Source organism: Prionailurus bengalensis, chromosome A2, assembly GCF_016509475.1.
Source record: "Prionailurus bengalensis isolate Pbe53 chromosome A2, Fcat_Pben_1.1_paternal_pri, whole genome shotgun sequence".
Taxonomy (NCBI): Eukaryota; Metazoa; Chordata; class Mammalia; order Carnivora; family Felidae; genus Prionailurus; species Prionailurus bengalensis.
The window spans coordinates 88,675,301-88,688,289 of NC_057348.1; positions in this window are offsets into that span (position 1 = coordinate 88,675,301).

Genomic DNA, 12,989 nt, shown 5'->3' on the forward strand with positions numbered 1-12,989 from the left:
TTGTATCCTATCTATTTGACCCACTCTCCGCATACTTACACTCCCATGGTTTTCACCAGGTAAATGCTAAACAAGTGTTCCTGAATAGTAATGGCAATGAATTTTTCTTAAGCTCTCTAACAGGTGAGACCTTTCTTTTCTAGAACTTTATGACTGTAGGTAGAAATAAAGGCTGTATTTATATATAATATTTTTATTTTTAGGTGACCTGTCATTATTGACACCTCTTTGTACAAACCCTGCTTTTGAGAGAGGTTAACCCTTCTTGATGTACTCCTCTGCAATTCTCGGGAGTCAGGTGTCTTGCATCCTCTAACACCACACTGTGTGTTAACTGTACTATCAGATTTTATCTCTTACTTGAAGGGGAGGGAATATGTTGCCTCATTGAAAGAAACGACTGACAAATAATTCCCAGCCAGCTCTGAGGTCTCTTGCTTTTGCTTTCCTCGGCTTCTCCCAACTTGTCAGGCCCATCACTGTGTCCCATGTCAGCTGGGGCTCAATCACGCTCCAACTCCCAGACAGTTTGGCTTTGCCAGAAGTTGTTTGCATTGTGTCCAGCCAGTTGAAAGCTAACATTTATTGAGTGTCATCCAGAAGTCTTCCCGGAGGCTTAAAAGATAGGTTTTACTGTTTTGTATTTATAGATGGAGATAAGAGACTTAGATTGTTTAATTGGCCATGGAACACTAGTAGCTGGTATAAATGTAATTTATATCTGTTGGCTTAGAAATAATCCACCTGCCTGCTGGAGTAAATGAGTTGCCTTATGACACGTTAGAACGGAGGAGCAAATGTACATGCTGCCCCAGATTCTGTCTCTTCTTTATGCTACACCTAATCACTCTTTGCCCAAGTCAGACAATTGAGCTTTTGCTCCAAATTACCTCTGAAGGGTTTAAAATTAAAATTTTGGGGGCGCCTGGGTGGCTTGGTCAGTTAAACGTCCGACTTCACCTCAGGTCATGATCTCAAAGTTCGTGTGTTTGAGCCCCACATTGGGCCTTGTGGTGATAGCTTGTAGCCTGGAGCCTGATTTGGATTCTGTGTCTCCCTTTCCCTCTGCCCCACTCCTGCTCACATTCTGTCTCTGTCACTCAAAAACAAATAAATGTTATTATTTTTTTTTAATTGTGGCTATGTACTCTGCTTTTTCTTTTTTTAAAAATTTTTTTTAACATTTATTTATTTTTGAGACAGAGACAGAGCATGAACGGGGGAGGGTCACAGAGAGAGGGAGACACAGAATCTGAAACAGGCTCCAAGCTCTGAGCTGTTAGCACAGAGCCCGACGCAGGGCTCGAACCCATGGACCATGAGATCATGACCTGAGTCGAAGTTGGACGCTTAACCTACCAAGCCACCCAGGCGCCCCTGTACTCTGCTTTTTCAAGTTCAGCTTTAGAGCTGAAGACCAAACTCAGTAGCTGGGAAGCTTAGTTCTTAGTTTTGACCCTGACAGTCATCCCTAAATCTCTTTCCCACTCTACTCCAGCCTTCACTTAGAACGTAGGCTGGTGACTGAGACCTTGTTGTTGCCTATTGATAACCAATAATAATTACATAGGAGACTATACATGCCTAAGTGTTCATTGCTGGAGTGCCTCCTCTTCTGTACCTCACCCACCTAATTAGACTTGCAGTAATGTGCACCTCCCTTTTGCCTGACCCTCTGACTTCCATTCCAAAGGATTACTCTTCAGCCCCTGGGGCCAACTGGTCCCTGTCTCTGGTATAGGACACAAATCTTGTATAAGGAACTGGTCCCTTGTTTTCTTTTCAGGAGATTTCCCTTACTCAGCTTAAATTATAGTTTTAATGGTTTATTATAGTACCTCTTAAAGCGTTTTACCAAGGTTTTACCTCCACAAAATTCTATAGGAAAGATTTTCAGTAACAATAGTGCTCTATTGGGGAGGTCGGTTTGGAGCTGAATCAGTTACTGTTATTTATTTGCTATTAGACCATTAGTATGGTTCTCATTCATGATAGTGCTCTGTGTGATCTTTAGGTTTACTTCTTTTCTCCTTTGTCCTTATACGTTGGGAAATTTTGCTGATGTTATTACAGGATACCTGGGAAGGCTAGAAGCAAATTGATAGGGGATTCTTTTCCTAGGATTTTAATTTGGGGGGAGGGGTCTTATTAACTGGTTTTATATTATTTGCAAGGTATGATCAAATGACAGTTTTTTAGACAACTTATCTCGTGACTTTATGTAGAAAGTAATTTTATAATTCATGTGGATATTAGAATTTTGTTAAATCATAGTGTATTTCCTTTTTTTAAGTAGTAAAATGTATGAGGGGTTTTAAAAATAAAAAAAAAACTAACAGAATAAAACTTAATTTAAAAAATATTACTCTTTGAGGGACGCCTAGGGGGCTTAGTCGGTTAAATGTCCGACTTCGGCTCAGGTCATGATCTCTCGGTTCACGGGTTTAAGCCCTGCGTCCGCCTCTGTGTCGAGAACTCAGAGCCTGCAGCCTGCTTCACATTCTGTGTCTCCCCCTCTCTCTGCCCCTCCCCTGCTTGTGCTCTGTGTCTCAAAAATAAATGTTAAAAAAATTTTTTAAAGATATTCTTTGAGTAGAGGAAAAATATTTTTTGGGTTTTTGTTGGTATTTTCCAGATAAATACATGAAGGCTAAATAATGCATAAAAATTGTTTCTCTATGGCTCCTATGAGGCTCAGTCAGTTGAGCATTTGACTCTTGATTAAGGCTCAGGTCATGATCTTGGGGTTCGTGAGATCAAGCCCCTCATTGGCCTTGGCTCTGAAAGCACAGACAAAGCCTGCTTGGGATTCTGTCTCTCCTTAGTGTGCGAGCTCTCTCTCTCTCTCTCAAAAATAAACTTAACAAAAAATTATTATGCTAATACTCAAACCATGTTGTCTTTTCCTTTGAAGATGCACAGCATATTAAACACAATATTTCTTACTTGAGACAGTTAAACTCATTCACAAGTGCAGCTCTGACTTAACTGGATTTTCAGTGTGGTTTTTAGAGCCCCGTTTGGCTCTCATGAATAGTGCTTTTAAAGTAAGTTGTTGTTCTGCTAAACTTATTTCAATTCTGTATTCTTTAAAAGGAAAAACTTGGTCTTTTTATTTTCACACTTAAAAAAATAAAAAAGGATAGCCCATGCAACATGAAAGTTATGGGTTATGAGATAGCATTTCAAATTACAATGCCTTTTCCCAGGGCAAATGCATGAAATGCTTCCCAGGACTTCTTGTACCCTTGGAGATTCAAATGCAAGATACTTTCCCTGCCCCCACCACCTTGTTGGGTTTCGCTGCAGTTATTTGTGTGTGATAAAAGTACCAGTTGATGAAATACATTCATTTTTAAAAACATAAACAAGTATCTGTTTACACCAAAATATGCGCTGAGCAAAATTAAGTGAGGACATTTCAAAAGACGATTAAATCCTCAATTAAAAACAAATCTTGGAAAGGAAAACTTAAACCTTAAATAAAATAGTGTTTCAAATCCTCAAGGAATACTTGTATAATATTTGTACAATGAAAATAGGAAACTGGCTGCATATTCTTTAAAAAGACATGTTTTGGTTTCATTCAGAGTTCTAATATTCGTCATGAAAATACAGCATATTAGAAAAAGTGTAGCAACTATAGTTACTGAATATTAAAGGTGTTATGTGGAAAGTATTATGAATTTATTGCATCTAATACCTCCGACCCTCAAAGGAATTTAAAAAATGGTTTTCCTTCACGAGAAAAGTTTATGTATTCATGCAATTATAATACTATAGAATCATATCCTGAGGGAAAAATTGTATTTCAGAGTTTTCAATGTTCCACTTCTGTGGCACAAATCATACCCTTTAAATGATACTCATTTCTTATGACAGATCCTTATTGCCTGTCTGTTATCTGTGCTCGATCAGGGGACATATTGAGGAAAGTATATTTCATATAAAGAAAAACATGTTTCAATGGAGATAAACAATATTTAAAAGCTTTACAATAAAAGTTGTGAACAGAGGTGCCCTGCAGCCCAAGGACGTAGGTCCGTTCATTCTATGAAACCACAGGAATGGTAGGTCTCCAAGGTGTTCCTATCTAAGAAAACACTTCTTTTTGGGACTTAGACGATTAACCCCCTTGTCCTTAGCAATTAATTCTGAAATGCTGAATTGATACCTTCTTAGTTTGAATTTGTCTTTATTTTTAACCATTTTGTCTGCTTGTTCCAGAAGAGCCCCAGTGTTGTCCTTGTCGTGCTCCCCACATGCCATTTATCCTTTTAATCTTAGATTTCCAGACCACATGTCTCCAGTTTGGCAAACATCCTGCTGAAGTTAGTCTACTTCAGCTTTAATAAGCACGACACAGATGAAGAAACAAACTCTGGTTGCCTGGGTGGCTGAGTGGGTTAAGCATCCGACTTCGGCTCGGGTCATGATCTCATGGTTCCTGAGTTCCATCCCCTCATTGGGCTCTGTGCCGTCAGCTCAGAGCCTGCAGCCTGCTTCACGTTCTGTGTCTCCCTCTTTCTCTGCCCCTCCCCTCCTCGTGCTGTCTCTATCTCGCTCTCTCTCTCAAAAATAAATAAACATTAAAAAAAACTAAACAAACAAACTCAGAAGAACTGAAGTATCAGAAGCACTGTGCTAAAGGAATACCCATGACGACCTGGAGGTTTCAGGATTAAATTGTTTCTGGACTACGGTTCAGATGTTCATTTATTTTTCTCAATGTTGTGGTGTCTAGGGTACATAGAGATAAAGCAAATACAAGCTCGGATGTTTGCACTTAAGAAGCTTGTGTAATAGTGAGAAAGACATAAACAGGCAACTGGAGAATACTGAAAATGAGATTTTTGAGACGGGGGATTTTGAGTTCAGTTTGAGAACTGTTGAGTAAGAGGAATTAGAAGATGTTACAGAAGACAAAGTGATTCATAGATGCCGAACGAGGTGGAGTGATTGGATTGGAGATTTGGAGAGTCATTCACACGTGTGTGTAGTAGCTTAAATCATGAGAATGTATGAAATCCCTCTGTGATAATCTATAAAGTGAAACACAGAATGCAGAACGGTAAAATAACATTTTATTGAACTGTGATACCTGTAGATAGTTTGAGCAATTCATTCGTGAATGACTTATTATTTTCAGGTTTTGTGTTTTTCATGTTCTTTATCCTCTTAATCACTTAGAGTTTTTGCTGAATAGCAGTATGTTTGCTTTTCTTCAGATTCTGCTTCTATTTAACCTTGCTAATTTACAGGACTGAGGAGATCCAAAGGCTGGAAAATGTCACAAGTTATGGTCATGATGAAGGTGATTTGAACTAAAATTCACTAAGGACCCCTCATTTATAATTTTTTAATTATTTCCAGGTTCCTAAATTTTTGTTTTTATTTTTAGTTGCTTTTTAAAAAGTTTTTAAATTCCATTTATCGTACAGTATTAGTTTTGGGGGTACAAGATAGTATACATTTTCACTATACTGCATACAAGATTCAACAAGTATACAAGTTTTAATACCTGTGTACATCACCAGGTGCTCCTCACAGCAAGTACATTCCTTTACCCGTATCACGTATTTGACCTATACCCCCGCCCACCTCCCCTTCGGTAGCCATCAGTTTGTTCTCTATACTTACTAGAGTCTGTTTCTTGGTTTGTCTCTATTTTCAGGCTCCTTAATCCTTTTTTGTTTTAATTAAAAAAAATTTTTAAATACTTCTCTATATTTTGAGATAGAGACAGAGCACAAGCAGGAGAGAGGCAGAGAGAGAGGGCACAGAACCTGACATGAGGCTCAAACTCACCTACTGAGATCATGACCTGAGCCAAAGTCAGGCACTTAAGAAACTGACCCACCCAGATGCCCCTATGACATTTGGACTAACTAGCACATTTCTACAGGGCTCTTAGACAAGAAAACAGCAGGACTCTGATTGAGAATTGATCTTCTTTTCATGATGATAGTGACTACAGGACCTAGTGTTGGCACTTTTATTTGTGGCATTGGCCTTACCGAGTAAATTTCACAGAAAAAATACTCCCCAAATAGTTAGCGTTTTTATTTCAAACTGTTCCAAACTTAAAAGCAAAGTTAGCAAATTTTGCAAAATAAATAAAAAAAAAAAACAACAACCCTCTTTTTCATTCTTTTGAAAATGTGCTTGGATAGGGTAACTGAATGGCAACCAGACAATGGAAAAGAAAAACATGGTTCTAAAAAGTTAACCACTGAATGGATCATACTAACATGTAGACAATAAATTACAATATATAAAGTGACAACCATACAGAAAATGATGTAAAATGATAGGCTAAACAAAGCCAGTCTGCTTCACTTGTTCAATGGGGCTAGTCTGAATTTAGTTATGGCTGTGTGAAAACAACCATTTGTATTTGTTTAAAAGGATCCATGATCTCATCTACCGTGATTGAATTTGTAGCGTTTTTCCACATACAAATAGCTTTTATAGAGAATGATTTTGTTCACAGAGCGTGATGGCATGTGGTTGAGTCAAGTGCTTGTATTCCATATCTTTTTTTTTCCTAAGTAATGGCCTTAGGAATTCTGGAAATAGGTCAAAGAGAGAAATACTGGGATAGAGGATATAGAACAATGAAGGCACAAAAAGTTTTTGAATTTTATTGATTGATTTTGCATTCTTATTTAAATCTATGTTGAAGTCTTAATGAGCATTGTCTCTATTAAAAAAAAAACAGTTTTGTGATAATTAATGAAGTCAATTTGCCATGTCAGTACTTACCCAGTTTCCCATAGGTTCTCTGGGCTCCACTCTATGTCTAGGACCAAAAATACTCAGTGTGTTTTACAGCAGTACAAACTAAGACACAAAGTTAATGACTCTCCTGAAGGCCTATAGATGGTGATTATACAATATCTTTATTAATAATGAAAATTCCTTTTTTTAACCTATTTATTTATTTTTAATGTTTATTTTTGAGAGAGACAGAGACAGAATGAGAGTGGGTTAGGGGCAAAGAGAGAGAGAGGGAATCGGAAGCAGGCTCCAGGCTCCAAGCTGTCAGCACAGAGCCCGACGTAGGGCTTGAACTCATGAGCTGTGAGATCATGACCTGAGCTGAACTCAGACGCTCAACCGACTGAGCCACCCAGGCACCCCAATAATTAAAAATTCTACCCACCAACAGAGAAACTTAACAGAAGACCATGGGGGAGGGAAAGAAAAAAAAAGGTTAGAGAGGAAGGGAGCCAAAACATAAGAGACGCTTAAAAACTGAGAACAAACTGAGGGCTGATGGGGGTGGGTGATGGGTATAGACGAGGGCACCTGTCGGAATGAGCACTGGGTTTTGTATGGAAACCAGTTGGACGATAAATTTCATATTAATAAAATAAAATTCTAAGTCCATATTTATAAAATGAGGAAAAGCTGTGGCAAGGTTGTCCAACTGAGTGTGAGGTCATCCCTTACCTCATAGGTTTTCTGTCTGAGAGCAGACTTAATTACCTATGGAAAAATGATTTCTTCAAAGTTTTCAACATGTAAATTTATTTTTTGTTGTCTGCAAAATCTTCAAGCTCCAGCCCTTCATACATGCCACTTTACCTTATGAAAAGAAAGTATGATTTGCCTTAGATGTTACCTGCCATTTTATGTTTGTGAGAGCTCAGAATACAGTATCTCAAGTATCTGAAGACAACTTTCCAGTTCTAGATACGAAGTGAGCTCCATTCCTTAAATTTGAGTTTTATGTTGAAAAAACAGGCCTGAAACTGTTAGTGACCCTGTGCCTGATATTAAGATTGTCAGGATTCTTTGCTTGGAACATAACAAATTAAACATCAGAAACTCAAGGAAGTTCTACAGCTGGTGTTCTTCTGTATTCCACTCCATTTGTGGTTCTTCAGCCTAATATTGAAGCATTATACTCAGATCTTCATTTTTTATTATCTGTCATTTGTGATAAGAGGATAATCTTATGTGAGCAACGAATGGTAAAGAATACTTGAAAGAACCGTACAGTTGGAAAAGAAATACAGGACAAGGTGGTTTCGAGATATATATATATAAATACACACACACACACACACACACACACACACACACACACACACTTTGTTGTCCACTGCAATAGTAAGAGCAAACGATGATCTGTTCAAAGTATGAAGAATGACTTTATACATCTAGGCCAAGATTTCTGTTATAAATTGATAAAGAGCATGATTCTGGGAAGAGGGAATTGGAATGCATGTCCCCAACTTTCCTTCCTGTACAATTAGCTACTGCTTCACAAACTCCCTCCAGACTAAATATTATGTTCGGGAATGTGTCATCCCACATTAAGCCTGCTGAACCATGTTGCAAAACTCTTGCTAGTTTAGTGCTTAAGTGTCAGAGACTTACTTGGCAAGAGTGAATGGGAGTAGGGGAAGGGTCACATAATATCAAGGGTTTAAATATTTTTCAGTCAGTCCTCTGAGAAAACAAAACAATGCAAATAGTCCTCTTGTATATTGTGAATATCCCGCTCAAAAAAAAAAATAAACAGCAAGACTTCCTTTTTCCTTTTGATTTGAAAGGGTACTTTTCTTTATAAGGGTACCTTCCAAGAGTGCCTGGGTGGCTCAGTTGGTTAAGTATCCAACTCTTGTTTTTGGCTCAGGTCATGATCTCGTGGTTGGTGGGTTCGAGCTCCTTGTAGGGCTCTGTGCTGGCAGTTCGGAGCCTGCTTGGAATTCTTTTCCTCTGTCTGCCCTTCTCTCTCTCCTTATCAAAAAGAAATAAAAATGTGTGAATATAAATACATACACCTTCCACTCACTAAAGGGTGATTGAAAAAAGGTAGTGGGAAGAAGCAGAGAAAAAGAAGAGAGAAATGCTTTCAATGAGTGATAAAATGCCTATCTAAAGATAATTTTAATGAAGAAAGATGGATTAAAAGGAGTATTTTAAGAGTCTGAAGTACTAGGTATGGTTGGAATGAGGTCATCCATGACTTCTTTTGTTTTATGCAACACCGGTCCCTGAAAGATGTAATCTCCACCCATGGATTTCACTTTGTCTCCATGTGTTATTTCCCCAGACTCCAAACTCCCCAATCTTCCTAGTTGGGTCTTCATATTTTTAGAACTCAACTCTGTACTATAGGAATCTGCTAGTGAATAGATATCATAAAGTTAGGATATCAGAAGCTGCAGTAGCATTTTCAAGTCAGATATTTCTCCATCTTCCTATATACCAAGGTGAACACATAATTGATCATTCAAGCTGGGACACTTGAGAGAATTAAAGGGTTCTTTTAATAATTACAAGGTCAGGAGCTATAGAGGGACTGTCCTGGGATGTCCAGTGTGATCTTCCTCTGTATACTCTATTTTGTTAAATCCTCCATCTAGTTTGAAAACTTCAGAAATGGTAGTAAACTTTCTGGACCTTCATTACTCATCATGTCTTAGCAATATTACCACTATTTTTTTTTTTAAATTAGAACTTGAAAGTGTAGTTATATGGTTGCAACTTAGTTAAGATACTCTTCATTTCTTGCCTGGACTTGAAGAGATCCTCATTGGTCCCAGATTTCAATATCTCCTCTTTCCAATATTCACCTGTTTGCCTATAAGGAGGATATTTTTTGAAATCCTTAATAGCTAGGATCCAGGAAATCTTTTTTCTCCCCGAACCTTTTAATTACTCAGGAGGTCACTTACATGCTTCTTAGGAGAAGAACCAGTTTTGGTTTTTTGCTTGAACACCTGTAATTCACCCCCCGCCCCCAAACTGTGACTATGGCCACGTGTAACCACTCCTGGTTCCCCGCACTTATTTTACTTTGGACCTCATAATGACTTTATCAAAGTGCTCTACTATGAAAAATCTCTCCTCTCCCTTAAGAATAAGATAAACCTACAGGGAGAGTCCCTCAACTACCTTTTAATGATACATTTTTGTCCCCTATAAAAGCACAGAATATTTTCCTTTTTTATTTTTTTGGAATTCTGGGAAGTCTGGTGGTGAGGTAAAGTTGTCTCTAGGCCCACCTCCAGGGCAACCACATAGAGCCTCTTCATTTTAAAGGTACATAGTCAACAGGGTGAAAAGGGAAAACAGGGACAAAAATCAGACAAAATTTCATACTATGTGTTAAAAATAAGTTTTCTTTTATATTCTGTTGGTTCTACTTGACCTTGAAAATCCCAATCTGATGTTGATGAGTATAAGACTTAAAATACCCCGTTAGTTATAACTTGTTTGCCTAACATAGATGTAAGTTTTCCTTGTTTTCTGGTTTTTATTGTTGCTGACAAGAAGTCTAGTATCAGTTTAATTAATAGCTACCTTTTCTGTTGGGTAGCTTCTTATAGTTTTGATTTTAAGTCGTTATTGCGAAATACAATGTTTATTAAGAGACCAAACTTGACAGTTTGGTGAAATTACTGCAAATGAGAAACCTGTAGAACTACCATCCATCTGGTTGTAACTCCAGAAATCCCACTTGTGCTCCATCCAACATTATTCCCCAAAGGAGTAAATTTCTGGAGTTTGATTGTAATAGTATCATTGCTTTTCTTTATTTGCACCACCATAACCTGGGTCCCTAACAATTTTAGTTTAGTTTTATGTTGTTTATGAAATTATCTAAATGGAACCATGTAGTAAACATTTAAATTTCAACTGGCTTCCTTAATGTTGAGTTTGTGAGATTCATCCATGCATTAGTTGATGCCTCTTTCCTTGCCCTATAATCTATCATATTCCATTGTATAAATATTATTAACTTATTTATTCTGCTCTGATATTTAGAGTGTTTGAAATTTTTGTCAGTTAAAAATAATGTTGCATGAACACTCTTGCACATGCCTCTTACCTCTCTAGTTCCATCCATATCATTGCATATGGCAATATTTCATTCTTTATTATGGATGAGAAATATTCCTGTGTGTGTGTGCGCGCGTGCATGCGTTTGTGTTCTTCTTTATCCATTCATCATTTGATGGGCTCTTGGGCTGTTTTCATAATATGGCCATTATTGATAATTCTGCTATAAACAATGGGGTGAATGTATCCCTTTAAATTAGTATTCTTGTATTATTTGGGTAAATACATGGTAGTGTAATAGCTGGGTTGTAAGGTAGTTCTATTTTAAACTTTTGAGGAACCTCCATAGTGTTTTCCACAGTGGCTGCTCCAGTTTGCATTCCCACCAATAGTGCAAGAAGATTCCTCTTTCCCAGTATCCTCACAAACACCTGTTGTTTCTTTTGTGCTGTTGATTTTAGCCATTATGATAGATATGAGATGATAGTGTACAGTTTTGATTTACATTTCCTTGATGATGAGTGATGATAAGCTTCTTTTCATGTGTCTGTTGGCTACCTGGATATCTTCTTTGGAGAAATGTCTATTCATGTCTTCTGCACATTTTTTAGTTGGATTAATCATATTTTGGGTGTTGATTTTCGTAAGTTCTTTATATGTTTTGGATACTAATCCTTTATCAGATACCTCATTTGCAAATATCTTCTCGCATTTAGTAGGTTGTCTTTAGTTGTGTTGGTTGTTTGAACTGTTGGGCAGAGGCTTGTTATTTTGATACAGTCCCAAGAGTTTATTTTTGTTTCTATTTCCCTTGTTTTGGCATGCCTAAATAGAAAGAAGTTGCTACATACTATGTCATAGAAGTTACTGTCTGTGTTCTTTTCTAGGATTTTTATGGATTCAGGTCTATCATTAGGTCTTTAATCCATTTTGATTTATTTTTGTGTATGGAATAGGAAAGTGATCTAGTTTCATTCTTTTGCATGTTGCTATCCAGTTTTCCCAACACCATTTTGTTGAAGAGACAGTATTTTTTCCCCTGGGATGTTCTTTCCTGCTTTGTGGAAGATTAATTGACCAAATAATTGTGGGTTCATTTCTAGGTTTTCTATTCTGTTCCATTGATCTATATGTCTATTTTTGTGCCAGTATCGTACTATCTTGATTACGAAAGTTTAGTAATATAACTTGAAGTCTGGAATTGTGATGCCTCCAGTTTTGCTTTTCAGTTTCAAGGTTTCTTTGGCTATTAGGGATCTTTTGTGGTTTTATACAAATTTTAAGATTGTTTGTGCTAGCTCTTTGAAAAAGGCTGTTGGTATTTTGATAGAGATTGCATTAAATGTGTAGATGGCTCTGGGTCGCATAGACATTTCAGCAATATTTGTTTTCCCAATATATGAGCTTCGAATGTCTTAACATTTCTACATGTCCCCTTCAATTTCTTTCATCAGTGTTGTCTAATTTTCAGAGTGCAGGTCTTTAACCTCCTTGGCTCAATTTATTCCTAAATATTTTGTTGCTTTTGGCGAAATTGTAAATGGGATTGACTCCTTATCTTTTTGCTGCTTCATTATTGGTGTAGAGAAATGTAACACATTTCTGTGTCTTGATACTGTATCCTGAAACTTTACTGGACATGTTCATCAGTTCTAGAAGTTTTTTGGTGAAGTCTTCTGGGTTTTTTATATAGAGTATCATGTCTGCCAATAGTGAAAATTTGACTTCGTCCTTGCTGATTTGGATGACTTTATTTCTTTCCTTTTCTGATTGCTGAGGCTAGGACTTCCATAACTATTTTAAATAACAGTAGTGGGAGTGGACATCCCTGTCTTAATCCTGACAGTAAACCTTTATTATGTTGAAGTATGTTCCTTCTAAACCTGCATTGGTGAGAGTTTTTATCATGAATGGATGTTATCCTTTGTCAAATTTGTTTTGTTTTGTTTTTTATCTTTTTAAAGGATCACATGCTTCTCTTCCTTTCTTTTATTAACGTGGTATATCATGTTGATTGATTTGAAAATGTTGAACCGTGCTTGCAACCCAGGAGTAAATCCCACTTAATCATGGTGAATGATTTTTTTAATGTATTTTTGGATTCCATTTGCTACTATTTTATTGGGAATTTTTACATTTTTGTTTATCAGGGATATTGTCCTGTAGTTCTTTCTTTTAGTAGAGCCCTT